Source organism: Megalopta genalis, chromosome 1 (assembly GCF_051020955.1).
Source record: "Megalopta genalis isolate 19385.01 chromosome 1, iyMegGena1_principal, whole genome shotgun sequence".
Taxonomy (NCBI): Eukaryota; Metazoa; Arthropoda; class Insecta; order Hymenoptera; family Halictidae; genus Megalopta; species Megalopta genalis.
This window is the reverse complement of record NC_135013.1, coordinates 42109796-42122366: the sequence shown is the minus strand read 5'-3', so window position 1 is coordinate 42122366 and position 12571 is coordinate 42109796. Positions and strand designations below refer to the sequence as shown.

The 12571-nt window shown below is 33.7% G+C and overlaps 1 protein-coding gene and 1 long non-coding RNA gene across 3 annotated transcripts in view; one reads left to right on the top strand and one right to left on the bottom strand.

Annotated features, from left to right (window-relative positions):
• LOC117221139 (regulator of G-protein signaling 11) overlaps positions 1 to 2299 on the bottom strand; it is a 52049-nt gene extending 49750 nt beyond the window's left edge. For both annotated transcript variants that reach the window (XM_076528050.1, XM_076528051.1), the window contains exon 1: positions 1594 to 2299. The gene's annotated coding sequence lies outside the window, so the exon portion shown is untranslated. The remainder of the gene's footprint in view (positions 1 to 1593) is intronic.
• A 3-nt stretch (positions 2300 to 2302) lies between these two features.
• Positions 2303 to 6743, top strand: LOC143262183 (uncharacterized). The gene is made up of 2 exons (XR_013036099.1): positions 2303 to 5875; positions 5944 to 6743. It is a non-coding gene; the product is annotated as an uncharacterized LOC143262183 (long non-coding RNA).
• The last annotated feature ends 5828 nt before the right edge of the window (positions 6744 to 12571 follow it).

The following is a 12571-nucleotide window of genomic DNA, read 5'->3' as shown; positions in this document are numbered from 1 at the left end:
AGTAATAACAATAAAATCGTTCATTCGCGAAGATAAATGAGAACGTGGTTTAAGCTAATCACAACGCTGCATTAATAAATAAACAAATCAAATTTACGCTATTTCGCCTTTTTGCAATCTCGTGTAAAATAAGATGAAAATCACCGTTACCGATTTGTAAATTCGTCACAGATATGGAACACGTCCATAAATTCTGTTTTAATAACGGTTAAGAAACGTGCTGGCAATAGCTTTTCAATTCGCAGAAAACAAAGATACTTCATATAATATTGAAGAATGCTCGATGTACTGCAACCGTGGGGTGGGCAACTAGGGCACGATGTATTTTTACAGTTGCACTTTGTCTGACTTTGCACAAAAACATGCCAAACTAATCACCACCGAGGCAGACACGAAACGGTCTAGAGCAACAACAACAACAACAAGAATAAGGGAGCCGTCCCGGTAGAATCAATAATTTCGAGTGATCACTGTCGCACTTGCTCAAAGAGAAAATAATTGGTTTAATTAACACACCTTCACTGTATTATGAGATATTCGGTTGAACAACTTCGTAAACACAGCTGACTTCCATGGAAAAACACAATTGCGAAGAGTTACGGATGGGCGCAGCTCGATAACAGGAAAGTGCATTCGCATCGTTCGACTTTCGTTGAATCGTTACTATAGCAATAGCCATGCTAAATATATACGTAGAATAACAATAAGTCCCCTATCGTTTTACGAACGGATCGGCTAGACGTCGCGACGGTAATTACTCCCTGGACGTTTACGTTTTCGTAGGGAACCTTATAGGTGTGTTGTGAAAACCAAGTTACGACGCCGGAGCATACGGAAAATATAGAAAATTTCGCGGTGCAATTTCTTCCCCGGCGAATCGATTGGCATCTACCAGCCGAAGAGCAAACGAAACCGGAGTTGAATCAATTCGCCATCCGGGCACGTCTTCGCGAAAATTTCGGGAGCACACTGGATGGATGGAATTGCGACATGACCCGGTTCGCGTTCCTCAACTTTAGCTGTCCGCTTCATACGTGTTCGATATTTATTGCAGCCTTCCCGCACGTACACACCGCGATCCTATTCCTCCGATATTTCCCACTGAACACTGAACCAATCGTATTCTAGAATCCGATGAGACACCGCCTTCGTTCCGACTCGATCGTCCCTGCGGTTTTCATCGTTACGGCGACCAACCGAGCTCGTGAAGGGATGCGAAACGAAAACAATCAGGCAGGCTATCCTTGACACAGAGCAGACATTGATATTCACAGGATTCACTCGGACAAGGACGAGGAAGCTGGCGTTTACGTGACGGTATGCGAAGCTGACGAGTCAGCCAGCCTGCAGAATTGCACGGGAAAGCGGAAAACGAATTAGAATTTTAGTATTTTGGAACCGAGAACGGCAACGACGAGAATGGCGACGAGAACGGCAACGAAAACGGCAACGAAAACGGCAAGGTAAACGTTAACGTAAACGGCGACGAAAACGAGAACGACAGCTTCAACGACAGCGACAACAAATTCGGTGGTACATCGATCTCCATTCTACTAATCGACTGTATCGGTATATGTGTTAACAACTACTCACTCGACGAGTCAGGGCAGTGTAGCTTCATATACGCGTTTCGTAGTGTATATCAGGCCATCGGAGCACGGTCGAGCTCACGGCCCTTCTTCCGCGGAGTCTAAAGCTACCGTCCGCACTGTATGCTGTCGAAACAGCACCGCGCGCGCACACCCGCGCTACACCATTGGCAGCGGCACCAGCACCAGCACCACTATCAGTACCAGCACAGCCATCAGCACCAACCACCTTGACGACACCGCTATCGCTTCTATGCCGATCATAATTTCTATGGCGACGGAAACCGAGAATGAGACGAGCAGAAACGTCACGTAGATCAACACAGGCAGGAAGAAACGGCTGAAACGTGTCGCGGAGTCTTCTTTCGCGTACCACACCACTTCCTCGAGATCCTTGCTCATAAAACGAACTCAGGATCTATGTGTAGAACCTCCCCTGTCGGTTGACACACGGACACGTCGGTAACCCCGCGTGCATCATCTTGGCACCCTCGGTATTGGCCTCGCCTCGCCTCGATTACAGTGTCATTGTTACTCTCGTTATTGTTATTTATCTAGAATCACCGGGGAAGGCCCGACGGGGATCGGTATAAAAATGTAAACAAATGATATAGTCCAACGTGGTATTGCGCGACGCGTTTGATTACAGGCCGAGCGGAACGCATAAGAGTCGCGGGGAGGGGATAGAGGATGAAAGGGAGATGGGGAATGAGTGAGCGAGAGAGAAGGGAGGGAAGGGGTGAAAATAAATCGCGCGCGCAATTTGTCTTTTCATTTTTCGAACTACTTGCCACAACACTTTATTGACACTGTCTGTTGTCGGCGGTGCTCGTGAACGGGCAACGATTCAAACCGACCGACGGTAATACTGCGCTTTCGTTTCGCGAAAATCGAACGCCGCAGCCATATCGTCGCCACGTTGTGGAACGTCATCTACTCGGCCTGGCTTCGGACGTTCTCGTATACGTTCGTCAAATGCTACTGTGCACCTTCGGTGGAACATCGGAGTCGGTCGGCACCCCTTCGAAGCTCCCAGCTTTCCCGTTTCCTCAACTCCGCCACCCTTCCGACCGAGAATACCAAGCAGTCAAATTACACTAAACTTTATCGATGGCCGACTGCCTATCGCCGCATACCGGGAATGCTGGTTCACTTTTTCTTTTGTCTACATAGATACGACATATAATTCGCTCGTTTCTTCATCTGTCTCCGTCGCCCGTGCTCTTCCACTATTTTAATTTTCATTGTCACCGCGGATTTTATGCGAAATATGAGCGAAATATGTAGATGCAATTTGCAACTGTAAGAAAACTAAGAGAATTCATAAGGGTCGATGTACTGCATTGATCTCATTCGAGTTGTTAATCTTCTACAGTACAAATTTTTCATATGAGCATAAAAAGGTTTATGCGAATCGAAACCAGGGAATATTAATCTTTGTATATAAGTTATTATCGAATTTACAAATTTGAAGAGGATGAATTTACTGTAATATGTGAAGCAAAAGTTGAAAATTCATAATCGATTATTGAAGGAGAAAGGAAAGAATTCCAAATTCCTTTTAAACATTGCGGTGTAAAATGAAATTAAAGAACATAACAAATCGGCAACCTTCAAGGTTACATCGAGTCACAGAGGGTTACGTAGAGAACGAAATTTCTATGTGGCTCTCGGTTCTTAAGACCGACGGAAACGATTTTTATTCGCAGTTTAATTATTATATTTTATAACTATAGGATATTTTATAACTAATTTTTTTTAAAAAGATTCTCGATGTATCTGCAGATACTCTGTTTAGATTTTTACAAAATTTATTATTTCATTTTACTACGTCGTTCATTGAACTGAAAGAATGTCACAGACGAGAATAATTATGTACTTATAGGAACAATAATATCACGTTGCAGGAGTGAATACGAAGTCTTACTCTGATTTTTATAATCTTTAATAGACCAGCTTTACTTCCATTCATTAAATGTTTTCGAGTTCGTCTGATCTGCGTAGAGATTGTTTTTATGATGTATGTACTACGTAATTTATTTGGTCTTGATTTTTGTTTGGTTTTGATCTGATGTTTGAAATATTATTTTATATTGAAACACATTAAGAATAATTTGCTTTAAAATTGAATATAACATCTTTCCATGAGAGAAGCAACACTTAATTAAAAAACAAGAACAACAAAACTTTCTCCAAACAATGATTACAATTAGGGAAAAAACACACGCGAAAATACGCAATGGAAACAGATGGACTAGTGTATCTCAAATGAAGTTTCGACATAGACAGACAAAAATAATACAGTGCAGAAAACAAACAAATTATCTGTGCGTATGCATACGTATGATATATCCGAAACTTGCATAGTCTGTAAATGAATAAGTCATTTTAAAGAGAATAATTAATTGGAAACAGCATACTTTCTTCTCTAAGTAGTAGATAATATTATGACTCTTTTGAAAGAATATTTAAATATAATGAAATATATATATTATATCTATAAGGATATAATATAGAATTTATATTCTTCTTGCGAGAAAAGTAAATAAATTTCGCAAAAAAATTAAGGACAATGAAAAAATGTGAACAAAAATAAAGGCACTTGCCATGGGTTCTGTTTCATCTTGGCACACCGATGGCTTCACGCAGAGTTGTGGGCTGCAAGGAATCGTTCTGCACATGAGCAATGCAGACGATGAAATATCCTTTAGCAGCAACGTAGCAAATTATTGGCATCTGGAATTTATGGTAAAACGAAGAAGTAAGCTCTTCGTATAAATGAACTGCCATAAGTTTCATAAATGCATGTTCGACAATCTGTTTACAGAAAGAAAACCACATATTTGTCGTACACAAATTTCTGTAAAATCTATTCCGTTCTTATATTATGTATATATCTCACTTACATGCTAATGTAATTGAAATTTTGATTGCAACACAATTAATGTATTTAAATAACTGTTTACTTGACCAGATGTATACATATAATCCTCATTAATATTAACAAGTCGACGATTTATTATTACAATTCACAAATAATAATGCAGCATGACATAAAAAGTTCGATGTTATATATCTTAATGAGCAACTACAGTATAGTATCTTATGTCTGTTACGTTTAATTTCATGTGTGAAAGTGGGACCTTAGCGTTAAATACGTTACTGCCCTGGGGACTTATTGATCAACGATCAGTACACATATATGGTAAAGTTTTGCGCACGCCATTCCTCGAAATGTGAATGTCAGTTCGCAGTTCTTGATTTACCGTTTCTGGCATCAAAAGACAAGTCTTGACATTTTATAGAACAATGTAAAGTTCAGATAATGTCTTCCTTCGTAAATATGCCTGTCCTCCCAGGCATTTGTAAATCTCGTTTACAAAGTACTTAGAAATTCTTTAGATAGAAACTTTAATTAAAGCATATTTATTAGAGTGCGTGAACGAGAAATATAAACCTTTAACTGATATTAATGATTTTCACAAAAATTCTTAGTATACTGGTGTCATGGTAAATTCCGAATAAAAAATACAAAAAACGTATTGATGTAATTCTAGATAAACGCTCCATTGTCATGTTATTCTTAGGTAATGTAAACAATAATAAAAACATGAAAAATTACATTTTTACTTCGAAATCGAATAGAAATGCAATTTCGAGGTCCCTCATGAACTCGGTATACCAGAAAAGGGTTAAAAGAACTCGCACGAAATCACTTTATCGAATGAAAACTTTTAGATATTTCAGTTTGATTCAATTTTTTTTATTTATGTTTCAATTTCTAGAATCTAATTTTGTATCTTCATCTTTGTTAAATATGCTAAATTAGTTTGTGGTCATATTCGTCACGAAAATACAGATCTAATAATTAAATTCATAGTTTCTCAATTATCTTTAATATTTCGGAGAGTATTTATGCAATAATGTGCCATACTACGCATTGCGTTAATTATATTAGACATATTGTTGACATTCTAACGAGTGTTCTCTTTCTCGAATTTTTTTTTGAAATTATTGATATTTTTTTTTAAAGAATATACATTTTCTTCTTGAATCTTCTAATAAATGTTAATGCGCATTTCAGTAGGTATAAAAGATGATTTCGAGGTGATTTTAAACATCAAAGAAATTTATGAATTACAAAATATTTTTGGAACGATATACGAACTGACTACGTAGGTCATATAATAACCTTTGTGCTATTTTTGATAGCGATGTAGTCGGCAGAAATGAAACGTTGAATGTAATAAGTTTATATTTATCAGCGTAGCAGATCTGTCCCAGAGGTAATTAAGCGTCTTATAACGGCATGTCATTCAAAATAACAGACGATTGAAACGATTTTTATTTATAGAGGAGCTGGACTGTGTTTAAGAGGAGATATACAGTAATACATCGAGTAACGCAACTGACATTTGCTTTCGTCGTGTAAGAAAATAATTAAAAAGTTTCGTGCAACTGATAACATTGAAAGAAAAAAAGCTATCATGCCCTGAGCAAATGCAAGAACTATTTTTGTTACTATTATCGTAAAGGTAATTTTATCATTAGATAACTGATTTGGTAAATCAGACATGCAACATTTCTCCATCAACAACAAACTTTTTGTGCACTTGTTACTATCGATCTCATCGCTTCATTAGACAATAGATAATCATCAGAACTATTTCAAATGTGATAAAAAAATAATCACTTGCAGTAATTAATTATTTCATATAAGATAACAAATAATCATTCGAAAAAATTTATTGTTTCGAACAAGATCACAAATAATCAATTGTGACAATGAGTTATTTTTATTAAAATAACAAATAATCGTTTAGAATATTGTATGATTTCAATATTAACGTGTGAAATAATCTGATTTTGTGCTTCATTCAAATAATAGTTTACTTTAAATACTTGTGTCAAATGAAATATGTAACTAGTTTGATGTAGAATGTTGAACTAAATCAATCAATTGAGTGAAGAGAATTTTTTCTTCAAAAGAATTCGTCAGTAACACATTCATATTATAGTAAGATCTGTACACTGTATGGAAATATCTATTTCAGACTTTATGTGGATATTATATAAAGAGTACTTAAGATATTATGTGAAAAAGTAAGAAATATAATTAAAAAAAATTATATGAAATAAATTCCAAGTAACGAACTAATCTAGAGAAAAATTTTGTGCATGTTTAAATAAGCTAACATATGATTTTTTCAGTTAATATGTAGCCACATAAGATGATGTATTACGTTAAACGATTATTTTTTAAACGATTTGTTTGAATAATGCCCAAACCTGATCTAGGTCAACACATTTACCAAATCTAGTGCAATGCCATTCGATTTTTTCCTTTATCCCGCACTTGACTGTTCCTGATGATTGATTACCCAATAGTTTTAATTGATCACCTGATCGATTATACAGTATGTTATGTGTTGACCAATCAATTTTAACATAGAAGTTTGTATAATTCTATTAATTATTAATTTCACATGAAGCAAACTATGTCTATGCATTCGTGGGACTCGTAGAAACAAATTCCACTTAAATGGTATTAGAGATTTTATATTTTTTATAAAGTCAAATGTAAATACTAAGGGAAGCTCCAAAAATGGTAATACACATATATCGTCGGTATTTACACATCGATTAAATGTACACTGGATAAATTTACAACAAAATCTACAAATTTTTGTACGTAAATATGTAAGAAATGATCTTGTCGGCTGCTGTAACAGCTGGTGAAATTGCCTTTAAATTAGATAATCTAATTAACTAAATGACTAGTTCCAACATTAGGAATTTTATTCAATCCTGCGTAAAGAAATTTTTATAAATTTCATTTGCATTTGGACAGTTTTTATGGGATTTTCAATATTTTTAGTACATTATATTGGATCCATCGTCTTGTACCGTAAACATTGTATTTCGGATCGAAGATTGTTTTATATAAAATTAAAATTGGTTTGTAGTATAACTTTATTTGTCCTAGCTTGTATATATATATATATTATATGAATATATTTTATAAATATATATAAATATATTTTCCTTCACTAATAAACGCTTTCTATTATTTGTTTCAATTATGAAATAGTCCTTAAAAATTTACACAGTCTTCTGCTGCGCAAATCAATATTAACACTATTTGTACCAAATGATTCAAAGAGCAACTTTTAAAATTTTAATTCAACACTATTTCTACCAAAGTGATTAAAAAACAGCTTTTAAAATGTTAATCTAGCACTATTTTTACACCTCTTAAAATGTCAATTTTACATTATTTCGGCCAAAGGGGTTCAAAATGTTAATTTAAAATTATTTGTTAAGTTCAATCACTTCCCTTTAATGGTCTTTTCAGCTTTTCCTATAATAATGATTGTAAAATGAATTTGATAAAAGTAAATACGATTATATTATCTTATTTTATTTTAATTACGTCGAGTTTTTAATTGGTATATTTTGCAATTGTTATCACGTTTCCTGATTTTATTTCATGTTGCAAATTCTCAATTGACCACTATATCAATTTATCTTTTATAGATGCACATGTCTCTTATAGTATTATTTTGTACAGTTTTCTTTTCATCATATCTATCAATAATCTATTGAATTATAAACATTGGCGTATCTAAAATCTTGGAAATTTCACACAATATTTCGTACTGGTTATACAAAAATAACTAATCTTTTTTACATTTCTTTGTTCTTCATATATGTTAGGATTATGATCAATAATGATATCCGAATTTAGTTAAATTAATTAAATATTAAATGTTTAATCTAATATGTGATGTGATAGACTGTATCCAAACTAATAAAACAAAGATTTATTAGGCATACATTTTCGACACGTTCTCAGATTTTGCGGGCAGTGCTATAAAAAATCCAAGTGTTCGGTAATTATCTTCAAGAGAGCACACAGTTGACCTTGACACACATATGTTGTCAAGGGCACTATCCCAAGTAATTTCCTTTAAACAATTATTAATTATTAAAATTATTATTATATATTTATTATTATTATAAATTCATATCTCATAACAATGTTAACAAATTTCTAGGTCATTGTTTTGTCAATTGACAAGGTGATGATTCTACATGTAAAAATGAGTTGAGAAAATGAAATAACCTCTTTTCGTTCGACAAATTGTTCTCGAAAATAACGAGAATTGTTGTAAAAAAACATTTCTGTGAAACTTAGTTAATTCTTGTATTATATCTATCTAATCTTGATGTATATAGTGCTATTATTCATTTTTAATATACACTAAAAATTCTTTCAACAATCATATTTATAATTTCGATCGAATAATTTCTGCCAGAGGTAGTAATTTAAATCAGTAATTTCTCGTACAACTATTGTAGCCGAGGTTGTAGTTGCATTGTAAATTTGTAGGTTTCATCGGATAAAGAATATTCATGTTTATACCTAAGTATGATTCGTAACGCAGCGTTTCTTACTAGTCCTTTCTTAATAGTCTGACTGTCATGTCAGCCATACATAGGTAACAATTTTTTAATCAGTAAACTAAACTAAAATTTTATAAGGATCTTGAAGTGCAAAAAGGTGAGCAACGTCTATAATAAATCTTGGTTTTTCAATCCCTACTTGAATAAAATGTTTAATTTGTTTTTATGTAACTTGGGTCCATGGCAGTAAATAACAAGATTTTTTCTGATGGAAAGCACGCTCATTAAATTGATTGTTTATTAAATGATCTATTGTTTATTAAATGATCTACGATCTATTCAATTTTGTATCTTCAATTTACGACTGACATAGCAAATCCAAGAACAAAATATATTTTTATTTCCCAAGTCTTCGCTCTCTTCTTTTAACGTTCTCAACACGGGCGATACGATATCGCGTCATGAACTCCGAAATTTCAAAACGCTCGGAAAACTGTCAAGCGTGAACTTTAGAGTGACGTCACTCATTGAAGTCAGCCTCGAGATCGAAGTAAGTAATACCGTTAAAAAAGCTTCGGCTTTTAAATCTTTTCATGGACCTTAAGCGGCTCGAAAATCCATCATCGCAAATGGAACAATGCGATCAATCCAATTCCGTAAATTTTCGTTTAATTTAACCATATATGGTCACACAAACACAAGGTAAAGAGTTTTATATTGTATTCTATATAATAATAAAAGATAAACGATCAATACAGTTTAAATAAATAAAATCGCGTCAAATAAACCGCAGAAATAATGCAAATCGTGGAAATGTATGTGGGCTGTCCAGTGAATAAAGACTATATGTTTGTTAAAATAATCGTTATTTAATGTTAATCAATAAGTTGATGTAAATTAATTACATTATCTTTAATTATTACTACCACTCTTTGATAAATATAATATTTATCTAAAGTGTAATATAACATTTAATGAAAAATACGTCCATATGAATATTTATAGTTACATTGATTAACACTTCCTCGTCCTGAATAATTTTCCTAGTAGGACGAGATAATTTTTGTTTTCTTGTATATGTCTTCATTTATTTTCATTCCTAGACTTTAATAATAGAATCAAATGTTTCGATTTAGAAAGAATTAATGGCATTCATATCTAGTAGATTCTGTTTAAAATCTTCATCACAACTGTGTCTCTATGTCAAGCTTATTTATACTTGTTGTAAATCGAAAATACTGTATTTACATAATATCATATGAGTAAATAATATTCTGGTAGAAAACTTTTTGTTGTAAATATTGTTTTCGTGTAATCGTAGTCCATTGTCAAATCGTTACTTTCAACCTTGGTCTTCCTAAAAATACATAAAATCTATTAATTATAGATCATCTGTTGCGTTACGACATCACTTTCCCAAGATTGTTTGGATAGATGTTTGTTAGGTTTACGCGTTTCGTATATCTAGTTCCGGTTATCGAAATCGGTGGCCAGTTTTCTAACTTGTTTTCGCTCATTGTCTTCGTTCGTCTATCCGTGTTCAGGTAAAAAAGAGTTTATGCGTCCCTCGAATTCTCCTGCTGACACTTTTTACGATGAAATCCTCTTAGGACCGATACCTACACACGAGCAACGCGGTACCGCCGTGATTCCGTAACGGTGATACTATACAATTCCGTTCTACGAGCAAGTGGCATCGCACGATCGTGTATATAAAATTTGCGGAATCACACAATAACACCGTCGTCGTTGGGATTTTGCATGATCGACGTTATGCGATTCCGTTCGCGCTACGATGTCTCCACGATTTTGTACACGCTTTTGTTTAACTCATGGTATTTATCGTTATGGTCAACACTTTGACACCGACATTTAACCTCCGCCGTGCGATTTGTAGGTTCGCACGGACCCAAACGCAAAAGAATCGATTCAATTGTTCGACATTTAACGTCGGCCGTTGTGCGTTTATGATAACTCGTTGCACTCGAAGCTATTTTATCACTTTGCTAACTTATTTGCTCAGATTTGAAAATTAATATTTATGCCAATTTATTACGTCTCTCTAATTTTGTTAGGGTCCGCAATGAACCATTTAAAATACTGAGTAATTACGTAAACTAAAAACAAAGGAAAAGGATTTGTATAAAATACTGCTTTATTGAAAGTGCATAAAATATTTAATGAACTAAAACGAGAAAGAAGTGACTAATGAACTAATAACGACAAAATGATTTAGCATATGGTTTAATGGAAACAAGAAATTAATTAATTCTTCTTGGAAAATTCACCTATAATTTGATATCATGAATAATAAAAGCATAAGGTTGCTTGATAATAATGTACAAATAATTACATACTAGAATATATGTGTTAATAACTTTGGTTATATTTTTAAGTAGTATATTAAGCCCATTTAGGTTGGGTCTGGATTAGTCTTTGTGTAAAAAGAGGAAAATGGTCGTTTTAATGAAATTTTATACTACAGGGTGGACTGAAACTCTTGAAGGGATTGCAATGTTTAGTGACTCTGTTTATGTATACAGTACAAATAGAAAATAAATTCATAATAGATAGTGTCCATTTTCTGCTTCGCACAAATATAGACTCATTCTGCCTCTATAGTCCAAATTTGTATACGATTATAAATAGTTTGTGTAACATGAAACGGACAATTGGCAAATTTAAGGAGATTGTTTTTTCTCTGGTTTGTAAAATAGAAGTTGAACATTATGTAACATTTGTAACAGTGTTACTAAAAATGAAATTAGGCTAAAAGATATGATAAATACGTATGTGATTTCAAAGAGACACCCAGCCACAGTGACCTTTTCCATGGCAGATCTTAGTGTTTCTGATTCCATTACTCCGATTTCGGCTCAAGTATTGTTCTCAAATTATTAGAATATCTGCGGCTTGTTAACTTCAATTTTTTCCTTGAAATAGCCCCACAGGAAGTAGCCGTTAGATGGCCGTAATGGCGCTGATATGCACGCTGAGTTAGAATTATTGATCCTTGGTATTGACAGTAAAATTTCATAATTTATGCTTGCTGTTTGGTCGTGAACTTTTCCATGGTTAATTTCCAAATTCTTCTTCATAAAATCTGTTTAAAAAATATGTTTCAAAATAAGTTACAAGAAACTTATTATATGTCAAACACTTCGTGACTTTTTGACGCCTACCCTGTAGATTGATCTCTCTTGGATACATCGAACTTATGATTCCAAAGAAAGCGCGTACGTATTTGCTCGAAGCAATCAAGACGAATGCCTAAATTATTATTAATAAATTAAGATTATTAATTAAATTATATTAACTATAATGTAACTTGTTATTATTTAACGATAGAACAATACTTCTGAAATGTACGGAAAGTCAAAAAATCCAGATCTAATACGAGCTTAACCTAATTCTATTTTTCAATTAAAACTCAAATGTTCCATCAGAATATTTTTTCTCAAACGTGCACAATGTCTAGAAACTAAATACGATATATCAAACTTTTTTTATTTATAACTTGTTTACAACTAAAACCTTTTGGATTTTACTCAGAATCACAACCTTGACACCATATG